Source organism: Myodes glareolus, chromosome 6, assembly GCF_982192425.1.
Source record: "Myodes glareolus chromosome 6, mMyoGla1.1, whole genome shotgun sequence".
NCBI lineage: Eukaryota > Metazoa > Chordata > Mammalia > Rodentia > Cricetidae > Myodes > Myodes glareolus.
The window spans coordinates 90,553,295-90,568,397 of NC_142031.1; the positions used below are offsets into that span (position 1 = coordinate 90,553,295).

Consider the following 15,103-nt stretch of genomic DNA (forward strand, 5'->3'; position numbering starts at 1 on the left):
AGCAGAGAAAAATGTATAGCTCAATAAAATCAATAGAAATAATTTATTATAAAAAAGAACACCCGTTCTTGCAGAGGATCCAGGTTCGATTCCCAGCACCTACATGGTTGTTCACAACCATCTATAACCCTAGTCCTAGGGAATCTGATGCCCTCTTCTTGCTTCTGTGGGCACCGAGCATGATTACAGTCCACATAGATATATGCAGGCAACACACTCACACATTAAATAAAATGAATAAATCTAATAAGAATCTATAATGAAAAAATAAAGTTACCTAGAAAATCAGTTGCAGAGCAAGAACAAACACAGCAGAGCCCAGAAGGTCAAGATATCTGGTCTTATGCAAAGGTCATCAGAAGTCAATTTCTACAGCTTCTCTGGGCTCCAATTCTCCAAAAACAAAAATACTTTAAAGAAATGTTGATGTATTTATAAGGCCTGCATATGACCCTTTCACGCCATTTTTACTGATAAACAGCAGACATTGGAAACCATGTAGGTGCGAGAGAGATGCTGAGCAGACTGAAGCACCTCCCGCGGAGCCTGATGACCGCGGTGGAGTTTCCAGGACTCTTGCAAATTGTCCTCTCATCCCTGCCCGTGTGTGCACTAAGCAAATGAGAATGTAAAAGAGCAGGCAAATCATATTTCCATAACGTGAACTCACTCATACAGCCAGCCCTGGCTCAAGACATCAATCCCTAACAGCGACCTACACTTCTCATCTTGCCTCAACCCGGTGACTAACACTCCCAGACAAAGGTAAGCACTCTGCAATTACTCAGTGTACCATGGATTAGCTTCACTTATGTTTGGGCCCTTTTTAATTATTTTTTTAAATCAACAGAACCATCCAGACCATAGCAGTCTGTTCATCTGGCTTCTTCCCATTATTTTGGTGATGCCCATCTATATTGTTGTTTATCATTATAGTTTGTTTATTGCCACTACTCCACAGTGTATTAATGATTGAATATACTATGCATCTAATATTTGTGATCATCTGGGTTGTTTGCTAGGGGATATTATAGTGTTTTAGTGAGCATTCTTGGATGTGTATTTTGATGAAAACACGTATGAATTTCTGGTAGTTAGGAGAAGGGATTGCTGGATCATAGATCATACAGACATCACTTTGCCTCTATAGAAATTGATTCCTGAACTGTGTGAGGACTCCAAAACCTGAAGCTGCTCAAACTCTTGATAGAAAATGGTATACTACTTCATATCACTTACCTTCTTCCTCCCTCCCCTCTTCTCTTCCTTCCTTCCTTCCTTGGTTTTCCTGTTTAGATAGGGTTTCTCTTTATAGCTTCAAGTATCTTTAAAGTGACAACACGGCCTAGGATGGCCTCAAACACTCAGCAATATTGCTGCCTCAGCCTCCTGAGTGCTGGAATTACAGGTGTGAATCACCATGCCTGCTTTCTCCCTTACATGTTACTTATAGTACCTAATACAATGCAAATATTGTACACTGGAGATAATATTGTTTAGGGAATAATGACAAGAAAGACAGTCTGTGACATGTTCAGTACCAATGCAACAAGTGCTCAAATATTTCCCATCTGGGGTTGACCGAGTCCCTGGGGGTAGAAGCTGCACATCCAGAGAGCCCTGTCCATATATTCATAAATAACGGCAGCTTCCCAAAGTTATTCCACTGGCTTATCTTCTGTCATCGATGCATAAGAGGTCGAGTTGTCCCACATTACTGCCAACACTCGGCATTATCTGTCTTCTCAGGTTAGCTATACTGGAATATAACCTAAGCTAGATTTTGATATATTTAAATTATGATTAGTTTAATTTGTTGTGATCTAGTAAATGGATCTATGGAATAGTAATAAGAAAACTGAAATCACAAAGATACAAGACCAGTGTTGAGACTCTGTACACTCCTGTCTTATTTCTTTTCTTCACAAGGGTAACTTCAGCCAGCTAGCATGATAGCAAGTTTCTTGAGGTCAAGAGTTTGGCATAGACGTATTTGATAGTTCATACAGTCTTTAGCACAGTGCTGGGCATGTCATAATTGCTTAATACCTTCCAACTGTATTGGGCTGACCTAAGTGATGGTGGCAAATGAATTAAAACCTGTGGGATATTTCAGTGTCCCATTCCCTGCCTAATCACCCCCTTCAGGTACGTCTCAGGGTGCTGATGACAAGACCAGGAGAGAGGCCTTTTAGACAATGCCTGACTCCTTTGTGTGTCCTCAGAGCCTACACTCCAGACGTTGAGGGTCTTTGGGTAGAATGAACTCCTTTATTCTACCAGTTTTTTCTGAAGCATGCATGTCACACCACCAGAGAGTGGAACAGACAGCAGACTGTCACCTGGGTGTCAGAGAGGACCACTCTTCAGATTCTGCTGTGCTTGGAGGGATGCATTGGACTCAAACTGTCTGATCTCATTACACTGACCTGATTTTCCTATGGCCAAATGCAGTTTGATAGAAACATCTCCAAAGACCACAGTGATCTCTAGGAGATGGAATTCCCCATTTTGCTAATCTGGGAAAAAAAAATGTCCTCATTTTAAAACACCGTTGCAGTCGTAAAGCCGTAACACTATTTCAACCCTGTACCCGGGGCCCATGTTAATGTGCAACATTGTGTCATGTTATGTATGTAACACCTTTTTCTCTGTGTTAGTGTATGGTGTGTGTGTGTGTGTGTGTGTGTGTGTGAATGTGGGTGAATGTATGCCACAGAATTCATGTGGCAGCCAGAGGACAACCTCCGGTGCCAGCCCTTGTCTTCCAGTTTGTTTCTGTCAAGGTCTCTTGTTCATTGCTGTGTATGCCAAGGTGGCATGTGAGCTTCTAGAGACGCCCATCTCCACTCCCTAGCTCCCTTTAGGGGAGCTGGAATTACACATGTGCACTATCTTGCCTGGTTTTTAAATGAGTTCTGAGGATTCCAACGTAGGCCAGGCTTTTGTGACAAATGCTTTACTCACTGAGAATTCTTGCCAGCCCCTAGGCACATTTTTATTTATTTTGAATAAGAGCTATTTCTGGATTGCAATCCTGGGAAGTTTTCATTTTGGTTCTAATTCAGTTTGGAATTGGCCAGCCACCTACTGAAATAACTGGTAGCCATATCCTTTCTAGACTTGCCTGTCTTGGACCCTGACCTTCGGGAAGAAAGATGTGTTTAAATGGGCATAATCCCGAGTATAGAGTTTACAAAAGGAAGGAAATGTGGACCTTGAGAAAAGTAGGAAGCTGGAAACACTAATCTCTTTGAGACGGTGTCCAGAGTCCTCCTTGGGCCACCTGCCACCAGGCCTATCAAGATAGGAGAAGTGTGCCTGTGTTCAGGGGACAGCAGACAAAGTAAGAAATTCCTGGAGAGAAGGTTGCGGTAAGATCCGACAAGCAGAGCAGATAGTAACTGTATACTGTCACTAGCGGGAGCTGGCTTGTTCTGCAAGCTGAAAGTGAGATCAGCAGGTAATCAGATCCACTGTTCCGGGCCTCTTGGGACACAGCGATTGTTGTAGACTAGACCAAGGAACAAGGGAAGCTTCATTCTCTCCTCTTTCTCTCCTATCAGGGTTGGCCAGCTTCCCAAGATATGTGGGGGAAGCAGGCTGAATTTTGAGATGCTTTTCCTAGGGAATGGGCTCAGATCCCCTGGTGAGTTTCTTCTTCTGTCTATGTATTTGCTTCTCAATCTCAGATTGAGCCATCTTGACTCTTGGGTTTACTCTATTCAGGTCCACTGAGCAACCGTGCGGATATTTTTGGTTAGTTGCCATTAAAGCTGAGCTCCAGTACTTAGGGGTGACCCAGGCAAACGACAAAATCCAAAATGGGGTTTGTGACAAGTTGCCCATAGAAGGCCCCACCACTCTATAGCAGAGGGTGCTCACTGGGTAGGTAGGGAGGCCCAGTTGGTCTAATAAAAATTTTCAAGAAAAGAATCTGTGTTTCAAAAAATATCTATCATATTCTGACTTTTAGGTGTTACTTCAAAGAATTGAAAGAGATCATTTTGCAACCCAGTATTTAAGCACCACATAAAGCAATCTGTAGTTCATCCAGCATCTCTATTCTGGGCCTCTCAGCTGAACTGATTTTCTAAAGGAAGACACCAAACACTCATACAAGTAGCTTCAAGACATGGGCAATTCTATAGTAAGGACCTATGCACCAAGGAAATAAACTGAATGTTCAGCCATGCAACAAGCCTGAGTAAAAACCCAGTCCATGAACATCCAGATTGAGACAAAACCTGGCATAGCACATGGCTGGTACTGATGGCTAATTCACAGGTGCCGTGATTGAGTAGAGCTACTTTCGTAACTGGTTTAGCCTAAGTAGAGAAAGCTCATGTTCCTTGTCAGCAGCAAGGGCAAGAGAGGACACACACAGAAGTTCTGAGCAGTGAGACTGTGGGAGCTCCAAGGAAGCTTTAGGAATGTCTCTTTCAGATGAGAAGAGATTCAGAACAGAAGACAAACCTTCATCTGCCTGTTCTCTTTGGGGGGCCACTTTGCAACTGTGGAGGACAAATGTGCATACAAAAGTTGACCCCCAGAGGAATGAAAAACCCCAAATGGAAAGATCCTGAGGCCTTTATCTTGTTATTTAGCAGTTGTTTAGCAACCAGAGACCATTCAAATTGTGAACACGACTCAGTCTGAGCTATTGCAGTCTTCTTTTTTTGTTGATGCCTTTTTTTTTTTGGTTGGGTCTCTATCAGTTTTGACCTAAATAATTCTAACTGAAGCATGTTCTATCAACGATTTTAGTTTACATATTGAATAAATCAGATTAGGGCTAGGGCCCAACCTGGCCAATGCAAGCTTCTTAGAAGTGCCCGTGAATGCTGACTTTGCCTTTGTGCCGTAACACACTTCTGCGGGCCCTAACTGCTTCCTTTCTCCTACCGTGAAGAACACCTGACAGAAACTGGCTATGGGAGGATGGATTTTCTTTCTTTTCTTTTCTTTCTTCTTCTTTTTTTTTTGGCTCATGGTTTCAGGAACTCCAGTCCTTTATGCAGGAAAGGCATGGTGTATGGGTCAACCCACGGCAGTGGGAGATTGTGGCTCGTTCTCCATGCTGTAGATCAGGAAGCAAATAGACTTTAGGGTGGAGGGGAAGCTGGCATATAAACCTCAAAGGGTGAACCACCTCTGTTATCCCTGACTCTTCCCTTGGAGATTCCACAACCTCTCCCCAAGCCTCACTAGCTGGGGACCAAATGTCTAGAAACATGCACCAATGGAGGCGGTGGGGGGGGGGGTGTGTGCAAATTCATATTCAAACCATACAGTGGAGAAACTTGCTTAAGGCTTGAAAGTGTGAACAGAGCAGCAGAAGAGGAGAGCTCTTCATCAGCAGAAGAGGAGAGCTCTCGCGAGTGTTAGTACCTGTGTGTACACATGTACACCAAATGTGTGCAGGAACCCACGGAAGACAGGGCATCAGATCTCCCCTAAATGCAGTTACTGACAGTTGTGAGCTGGAAACTAAAGCTGGTTCTGGAAGAGTAGCAAGTACTCCTAACTGCTGAGCCATCTCTTAGCCTCTAGGGCAGCAGTTCTCAACCTGTGGGTTGTGCCCCCTCTGGGGTCGCAGAGCAGAGCTTTACGTTAGGATTCAGAACAGTAGCAAAATGGCAGTTCTGGAAGAGCAGCGGAAACAATTTTATGGCCGGGGTCAGCACACTGTGAGAGACGGTAGTAAAGGTCGCGGCATTAGGAAGGGTGAGAGCTGCTGCTGAGTTTTGTAATGAGAGATGTGACCCGCCCTTCCTCTGAAGAGCACACTCCCTATTTACAGCCAGGGAGTACCCAGTTTTTTTTCATTGACCTGAATCTTGTAAGTCCTCTCAGTTACTATCCAGGAAGGCTGAGGTTAAAGGAAGCAAACATGCACACAGGGAGAGAGCCCTAATTTTGAGTGCCGGTTTTGACCTTCAGATTTAAATATGGCTCTGCCTGAGACTCTAAAAATACTGTTTTCCCATATAGATGTAGATGCTTTTGTTCCTACACAGCTTAGGAATAAGAGGAAAATATTTTATCCATATTGAAATTCTTATATATAATTATTTTAGCTAGCTGGTCAGGACAATTTCTAATGAATGAGTTAGGGTCCAAAGTATACCTCGTGAGGATAGTATAATGCGTGAAACAATCCCACACCAGTTTGGATCCAAAGGGTTATTTATTTGAGAGGAAAAAACTTACAGAACACCATCCTACACAACAGCCAGGAAAGGAGTCTAGTCACTGGAGCAAAAGAGCAAGCAGAGGGCTGCTGCTGCTTTTTAAAGAGAGAGAGAGACCACGCCCCGGTGGGCTGGTATCTCAGCGGTTATTGGCTGAAGGAGCGGGAGGAGCTCCCGCAGCACCAGTATTTACTTTCAAGCCCGTTTTGGCCTTTGCTTCGGTCCTCTGCATAATATATATTTGTTGTCACTAATCTACACGGTTTGGTGGTAAGCTGATCAAACATCCAGCACCCTTGGGTGAGGACAGGTAGGATGAGGGAGAGGTAGGTGAGTGATGAAGAAGAGACACAGTATCTCTAGTACTCACTTGCTAGGAGTGAGAGCCCTCTACTTACAGGAATTGGCGTCCTGAGGCTTTGAGGCATCCTCATCCAGGAGTTGAGAATAAAACGAGCTACGGAACTAATCCTGAGGATGGGATTCCTTAGACAAGCAGAAACACTTAGGAACAAATGTGGCTCTGTAGGTATTTCTCATCAGCTGTGGTACCCAGGGGACCAGATCCTCGGAGGACATCAGCAGGCTGGCAGGGCCTCCAGCTCACTCCATGCGCACCATGTCGGCAACGGCACTGGAGAGTTCCGGCTCTGTCTCCAAGAGCTCAGAGGGAAACGTTTATGAGAGCAGTGGAGGGGCTGACTTAACAAGGCAGAGAGTTCATTAACATGAGTGCTTTCTCAAGCAAAAAAAAAAAATACATCTGAAGCTTCTGTATCAAAGAGAGAGGATAGATGTTTTCCAACTAAGGCAGTAACCCTGACATTTTTTCTTTTTTTTCCTTTTATTGAAAATATACTCTTTTCTCACATAATATATTCTGACTATGGCTTCCCCTTCCTCTGCTCCTCCCAGTTCCTCCCCATCTCCCCTCCCATCTTATCCTTATCCTCCCCACCCTTCCTGCCTCTCATTAGAAAAGAACAGGTTTCTAAGGGAGAATAATCAAATACAACAAAGTAACAAAATGTAACAAGATAATACAAAAACGGTCACATCACAGTTGGACAAGACAAACAAACAGAAGAAAAAGAACCCAAGGGAAGGCATAATAATCAGAGAACTACTTGCTCACAGTCAGGAATCTCATAAACACACTAAACTGGAAGCCATAATCTATACACAGAGGACCTGGTGCAGACCCGTGCCGGCCCCGTGCATCGTGCTGGCCCCTTGCATGCTGCCCCAGTCTCTGTGAGCTCATTTGAGCTTTTATTGTGCTGACTTAGAGGACCTTGTTTTCTTGGCATCCTCTATTCCCTCTGGTTCTTCCACTGCTTCTGCCTCCTCTTCCACAGGGAGTAACCCTGACATTTTATCTAATAACAATACAATGATACGAGCCTGTGTGCAATAACGGTGGGCTGCACCCTGTTTAGTTTTGCAGAAAGCAAAGGATGTGAAGGGTCAGTGTAGTTTTCAAAGTTCGTGTCAGACATTTGGGAATGGAATCTGGAGACCTTGCAGGACTTGCTTCAGGGTTCTGCGCAACGATTTCCTAATGGCTTCCCATGAATTAGAATGTGTAATGCATAGTCGCGCTGGGAGAGCACACACCCTCAAACTACATCACCGGCTTCTTTAACGGGGCAGAGGGAATGGTGTGGCTGCTGCCAGCATAGCCCCAGTGTGGGTTCCAAAGGTCACGACAGACACATTGATCTCCAGTAAGTCCCTCCTTGAAGCAATTTGGGTTCTGTTTTGTGAGAAGCAAGCTACACGGAATACACTGGGAGAGCAAGTCACATTTTCTTAGAAATCTGTCATGGATGTCACTTGCTGCTGATGGTGACGACACAAACAAACACACAAACAGCAAACGAACATAATGGAAACCCTCTGGGTGTTTCACCGTGGCTTTGGGCTCAACGGTGCAATGAAGACAACCCTGAAGTCAGGGTGGTTTGTTTATCCTGAAGGGCACTGAACCCTAACTCAGAGAAAGATTTTCTACGGAGAAGGGTCAACCCAAATATATGAAACTACTGATCTCAGAGACTGAGAGTTCATCAAGCTGCTACGGGCAATAGGCATAAGAGTTGGAGCGTGAACTCCGGAGTTCTACTTGCAGCGGTCATGACTAGGTGGCCTTCGGAAATTACTTCGTGTTCCCCTTGCTTCGTATTTCTCCATGTAAAATGCGATGGCGCCTCTGTTTTAGAGACATAGTTTTAAAAAGCAAAGCATCGTTGTGGTAAACGAGTTTCCTAGTGAGCATTAGATGTAATTACAAGTGTGAACGACAGATTTCAAAGAGTTTCCCTTGACTGTGAATCGGGTTCTGGTGCATTGAGACTCTTCCTGGAGCAGCAGCTGAAGGAGCAGGTCTGGTTCCAGGGCTCTCGTGTGTGGCCCTCCCTGGGCTCTGTTGTGAAGTACTTGCCTCGTGCCTTGTATCCTTCTATGGAGCTAGTTGGAGCTGATCCATTTGGGCTTTGTTCTTTGTGTTTCCTAGGACTCGCTGTTCCTGTTTGCTGATGGAGGTCAGGTCTGAATCTTCCTCTGTTTCCAGGCTTGGATTACACACTATTATCACTACTCTGGCCTCTGATTTTATTTTATTTTATTTTATTTTGATTTTTCGAGACAGGGTTTCTTTGTGTAACAGCCCTAGCTGTCCTGGAACGAACTCTTGTAGACCAGGCTGGGACTGAAAGCGTGTATCACCACCGCCCGGCTGACTTCCGGTTCTTATTTCTGCTACTTTCCTGGTTCTTGATAGTGTATGGTGCCCTCTGGGCCCTAGACAGCGGTCAGAGGTGCTAACGGAGGACTGTTTCATCTAACTGCCATTTACCATGACTTTTAATGTGCTGGGTTTTAGTTTTAACAGAGTAAGACTTTATTTTGTGGTCTTGATTTCCTGTCCTGAGTTTCACACGAAAGAAAGGGGCGCACATTCCCCTTACTTTCCGTTCTCTCCCTAACCAACAAGGGAAACGAGACCACAGGTGTCCTTTGTCCTTCACTGCCTTTGTTTTTTAGTTCAAAGGTGATAGGAACATCTGTAAGTCCAGAGGTTAAAAGTATTTAAGATGCCCAGCTCCAGAAGTTGTGCACATGTATGGAGTAGAAAATAGTATTTTAAATATACAAAACAAAAAGCAATATATAGGAAATCCTTTCCATCATCACATGAGTACAATCGTAAAAGGAAGATTTTGTGTTTTTCTTCTTCTTCTTCTTTTCTTTTTTTCTTTTTTTTTTTGCTTTTTGAGACAGGGTTTTTCTGTAGCTTTGGGACCTGTCCTGGAACTAGCTCTTGTAGACCAGGCTGGCCTTGAACTCCTAGAGATCCGCCTGCCTCTGCCTCCCGAGTACTGGGATTAAAGGTGTGTGCCACCACTGCCCAGCTGAAGATTTTGGTTTTATCAATGATTAAAACTGAAATTTTTCTTCTATCAGTAATATTCTGAAAATTAACAGTATATACACTATGACTATCTCATACATCTCAACCCAAAACATATTTAAGTTTGTCACACACACAAAAGGAAATTTGTTATGTCCTGATATCTGTAGCTTCTACATGAAAGAGACCCTGAGAGAGGTCTCCACAACTTTGCCAGTATTCCTAAATATTTATACCACATTAACAATAACATGTTTCAAAAGTCCAGAGTTCAAGGGACAAATATGTGAAAACACATGGATTATACCACAGGATAAAATAAGTTCTTTCTATTTTCTTTTCAGAAAAATGATATCCCCAAATTGATCTGATATGAGAAGCTGATCGAAGATTCTTCAGCCAAGAAGTCAGGGAAATGCTTAGGAGAATATTTCATGAAGTGAATCAGTTGAAAAATTATTGTTTGGAGTTTATTTGTGGTATCTGTGGTATGTGATGGCTTTATGAAATTTGTGATTTGGTGTGGAATTTCTTTTTTTAAAAAATATTAAACATTACATTTCATAATCTTACTTAAAGAGATCCTTTATGTTTGTGGATGCTTACAGATTCTGGAACTGTTCCTAACGGGAGCTGCCTGGCCCATAATTTAATTGACAATGGTCGCCCAGGGGTATTTGGGCACATTTGTGGGAAAGTGTCCTGCAGGTGGATAGTTGTTGAACAAGTGCTTTGCTTTGTTGTGTTGAGACAATGTTTCCCTATGTAGCCTACATTGGCCACACAGATGGTTCTGTCTAGGCCTTTGGAGGACTGTGACTACAGATGCGCTCACCATGCCTTGCAGAACCATTGCTCTGGTTAGTGGAAACCAGACTCAAACTCAGCCAGGACTCAAACTCAGCGTTTACCGTTATGATGCATTTACTTGTATGCTTACGTCACTGCTTATGGAAAACTATACTAAAATTTTATTTCTTAAAACACAACTATCATTTAATCATATTTTACTAAATCTCCCTTTTTTGGGGTGACCAGGGCAAGACTAAAAGGTAACTATTTGCTGAATCTATCAGCAGGCAGTGGCATTACCTGACTCTGTCTTTGATTAAGTGAAGAACTACCGCAGGAAATAGAGAGAAGGGGTTTATACATTACTACAGTTGAAGATGGATCTTAAGGATGTTGGGCAAGAGGGGACATGGCATTAAAGTGGGACAAAGTATTGGGGTGTAGGTGAGATTTAGCTACTAAAGTACAGTGTTGAGACTCCTTTAATGGGAGTGAAACCAAGAATTGAATAGGCTGCAAGGATGACAGATGCTAAGGGCTTCATGGAGGTGGAGTGCACAGTAATCTTCAGAGTTAATTACATTTGGGTTTGAGATAGGAAGATTTGGCTGTTCTGCAGTTGTGAAGTATATTGGTTATAATATATGAATGCAGATCTCTATCAATGACAAGAGACACAGATCTGTAGTTCCTCTGTGAAGTCTGAGTTTCCCACCAACTTCAAAGGCATTCCCTAGGCAGACTGGCTGTGGAAATATGTTAGGCGTGTCAGCAGGGTAGTCTGAAGTAGAGACCTTTCAGTATCCTGTTCTCATAGGAGTTGAGAGCCCATGACAGTGTTTACTTCATGCCACAAGCACCGTATTCTGTGTTGTGATGGCTATTTTCACTCACTTATTATTTTTGAAAAAAGTGTTACAGAGTATGATATAGTTCCTAAAAGGTCCTGCCAGCAATATTTTGTTTAAAGACCATGACTTAAAAGTCATTCTGGTATGTACTCTTCAGAAAATACCTAAGTGTCTCTAATGGATGGATTTGGATTTTTGATGTTATCTCTACTAAACTTTATACTTAAAGATTTAAAACATTAATTATGTGTTGTGTGTCCCACGGTACACACGTGCAGGTCAGCAGTAATTTTTGAGAGTTGGTTCTCTCCTCTCCTTTACCATGGGTTTGGGGGTGGCTGAACCCAAGTATTCAGGTTTGTGTGGCAGGTGCTTTTACCCATTGAGCACCCTGCCAGTCCTAAACTGCAACTAATAACTTCAGGATCCTTTAGGAGTCTGCAGAAGTCATTGGCTCGAGAGGTGCTCCCCATCCCACCCAGGAGAGTGCTCCCTATGGATGCCTTCAGTCTGGACTTCATTTGCTCCAGCTGTCTGAAACAGTCTGGTAGACATGCAACCAGCTGTCTAGGGCCCTGAATGAATGGCTCTTCTGAGTATAGACTTTGTAGTCCATGTTAGTCAGTGGTCATAACATGTTTAAAAACATAGGCAATCCAAGCAGACAGAAATGGTTGTTGGCACCTCAGCTCCTCAGCTTACTGATTGAACACGTTCTGCAGCCTTTTAAGCTTCACTGTCCTCCTTCGTCAAAGGCTGAGTATGATGCCAGTAGTTCTTGCCACATGGGATGATTCTGTAGGAAAAATAACCATGATGGGTCTCATGTATTGACATGTGTCAGCCCTGGGCCAAACACTTTATTTATATTACCTGTGATGACAATAAAAACTGCTGGGTAGAGGCCTTCATGGCAGAGGAACTGAAGGAGGTTAATTATCTTTTCAAGTTCATAAGCCAAGTGGTAGAGCTGAAGTTCTTTTCACTATGTTGTATGACTAGATCCCCATTTATTTATGTGAAACTCGTGGGTCTCAGTTTAAGGCATTCCACCTCAAGATGAATATGGGTTGGAGGAATCATTGACTTTCTCTTGCATTTATGAAGGAGAGTAGTCCCTCATTCTGGACAAAAATGGACTCCCACGTTGTAGAAGCAGCAGGTGGAAAACACTCTATTCACAGTGTCTGTAAATCCCAGTCTCCGGCCTCCATTTTTGGAGGCCCTGCCCCTGTGCCCCTTGAACCTTGAGGAGGGTCAAGGTAGCTCACCAAACCTTGACCCCTCCCCAGAAAAGGCCAAGACCACTCCCCGAGGCTATTTAAACTGCTCCCCCAAAAATAAACACGTGGGTCCCCACCCCCCACCGTGGTCACGTTGGCGGCTTTCCGGTTCCCCGCGGGGCCACCTGAGAGCGCAGGAGTCCAATTAAACCTGGATATCTTTTAATTTAGTTTGATTTGATTTGATTGGGATTGTTTTGCGTCGGCAGAGAGCTCACGTTAGAAAATATTCCTAACAGTGTCCTGTTAGGAATGGCTGTTTTTCAAGATACCCACAATTCTTGACCTGACCAGATGACCCGACGAAAGCCTGCACAACTTCCCATCCCTAGAAAGGCCAGCCTCAAGAAACCCTTCACGGTCTAGACTGGATCCCCAGGGTGGTGCTATTGAGAGGTGGAACCTTTAAGAGATGGGGCTTAGTGTATGTGTGGGGGGAATTAGAGATCCCTAAAGAGGCCCCTGGGGCCTGGCCCTTAGGGGATGTGGAATTCCGGTCCTCTCCTCTCTGTGTTTATTCTTGGATTATGTTGAGGAGAGTGGTCGTGCTCACTCACACACTCCATGCAATTGCCATTGGCCACTGCACCAGATACCTAGAAACAGTGAGTCAGCCTGATCATGAACTAGAATCGCCAAGTCCTTGAGCCCAAATGACCCTTTGTCTTTATATGTAGTTTATTTCAGCTATTTGTTATAGTAACAAAACTAAGAAACGCGAAGGCTTGGTTTTTCTCCACATCTACTCCAGCAGGAACTCCAATTTCCATCCACACCTATGGAAAATTTCCAGTCTGGCCACTCCATGAAAAGTTCAGTCCCAAAAGAAGCCTTTTGGGAGGCCAATCAGTTTACTAGGGACAGTCATTGTTCAATTTCTGGAATTAATCAGTCATCAGCTAGGCGCTGAGGTCAAGGGAAGTCCCTTGCCGAGTCCTTTGTGAGAAAGCCAGTGATTAGGCCAAGTGTGTGGTTTCCCATGCTGAATGCTACCTGTCCCCAAGGTTGTGCCGCAGCAGCCTGGTTCTGCTTTTCATCTTCTGGGCTGCGAAGTGGCTCTGCTGATGTGCAGAGCTCCCACGTGTCCCAGGGAAGGAGTGCTTCACTTCCTGTAAGCCATTCTTGCACGCATCTCCAGGAGCCACTGTTTGCAAGTATGGGCGGCTGGAGTTCCTCCAGAAACCCCATCTCAGCAAAGGTCCCCAGGTCTCCAAGAATCCAGTTGTCTTTAACACAGAGAGAGCAAGTTAGTTTATTTGAATAACAGCAATATCTAATACTTTTTCTATCCTGGCCATTTGTTTATATTTTTCTGCCGATTCTCCCAGCCTAGTCCTGCCTCATTTATCTTATAGACTCCTATCAAATCTCTACATCTTACAAGGAGAATCTTTCTCTTTTTTGTTTCCCCACCTTTCCCTTTTCTTCTTCCTTCAGTTCCTCCCTCACCTTCTCTCTTTCTGCAAGGTCTTAGGCACTTAGGCAGCCAAAGCCAGCCTTATGTAGCTAGTAATTACCTTGAATTTCTGACCCCCTGCCTCATCACCCTGAGTACTGAGATTGCAGATGTGAGTCACCAGGCTTGGTTTATGTGGTGCTGGGGTTGGAACCTAGGACTCTGTTCCCTGTTCAGGAAGAGTCTTCCTATCTTACATCATCTTCTGAAGGTCAACAAGCTGTTAGGGCAAGACCTAATCAGGTCCTTTACTCTCATCTTCCTAAGAAGTGGCAGGAGAAGGTTTTCTATAGGAATAATGGTCCCTTTTGGTGGACAGTTCATATATAAACAATAATACAGGCTTATTATTTAGAGATCGGGTAAATCATGTGTTCCAGGCTGACCTTGAACTACTGTTCCTCTTGCCTCCATCTTCCAAGTGTTAGGATTATATATTACAGATAGGAGTCACATGCCTAGCTTCTCTCTCTCTCTTTCTCTCTCTCTCTCTCACACACACACACTTAAAAAAGATTTATTTTTATTTTATGTTTATGTGTGTGCCTGAGTGTATGTAGAGCACCGTACATGTGTAGGTACCTGCAGAGGCTAGAACTGGAGCTACAGGCAGTTGTGATGTGAGAGCAGGGATATGAACCTGGGTCCTCTGTGAAGCAGAAAACACTCTTAATCACAGAGCCATCTCTCTAGCCCCCTATATATGTATATTTTTAAAAATTAAAGTTTGAATCATCTTGATTCAGGTGTAGTGACCACAGAATGTAAAGGGAGTAGGTTTGGGGTTCAAGATAAGTGGGGTAGCAAAAAGAGATTTCTTAAACAGAATAGGGAAAGAAAAAAAAAACCAGAGAGATGCAGGGAGTGGTATGGAGGGGTAAAAGGACAAGGGTGAGGGAGAGAGGGAGGGAGGGGAGGAAAACACAAGGGTTTGCAGAAGCTGGGATTAACAGAATTAGATTCCCTAGTTAACAGTGAGGAGAAACTCATGCAGGCTCTTATTATACTGGATATCTCTATCAGTCAAGAAAATTTACCCTGAACAACAGAGGGTGAGCTGACATGGGTTAGATTCCAGGTTAGAACGTACTCCAATAGCTAAGTGTTGCTAACTG

The 15,103-nt window shown here is 43.7% G+C and overlaps 2 long non-coding RNA genes across 2 annotated transcripts in view; one reads left to right on the forward strand and one right to left on the reverse strand.

The window, feature by feature from the left end:
- Positions 1-15,103, reverse strand: part of LOC125388271 (uncharacterized) — a 300,518-nt gene that overhangs the window by 92,425 nt on the left and 192,990 nt on the right. The window lies entirely within an intron of this gene.
- Positions 599-10,178, forward strand: LOC125388250 (uncharacterized). Its single transcript, XR_015002067.2, has 2 exons — positions 599-765; positions 9,951-10,178. It is a non-coding gene; the product is annotated as an uncharacterized LOC125388250 (long non-coding RNA).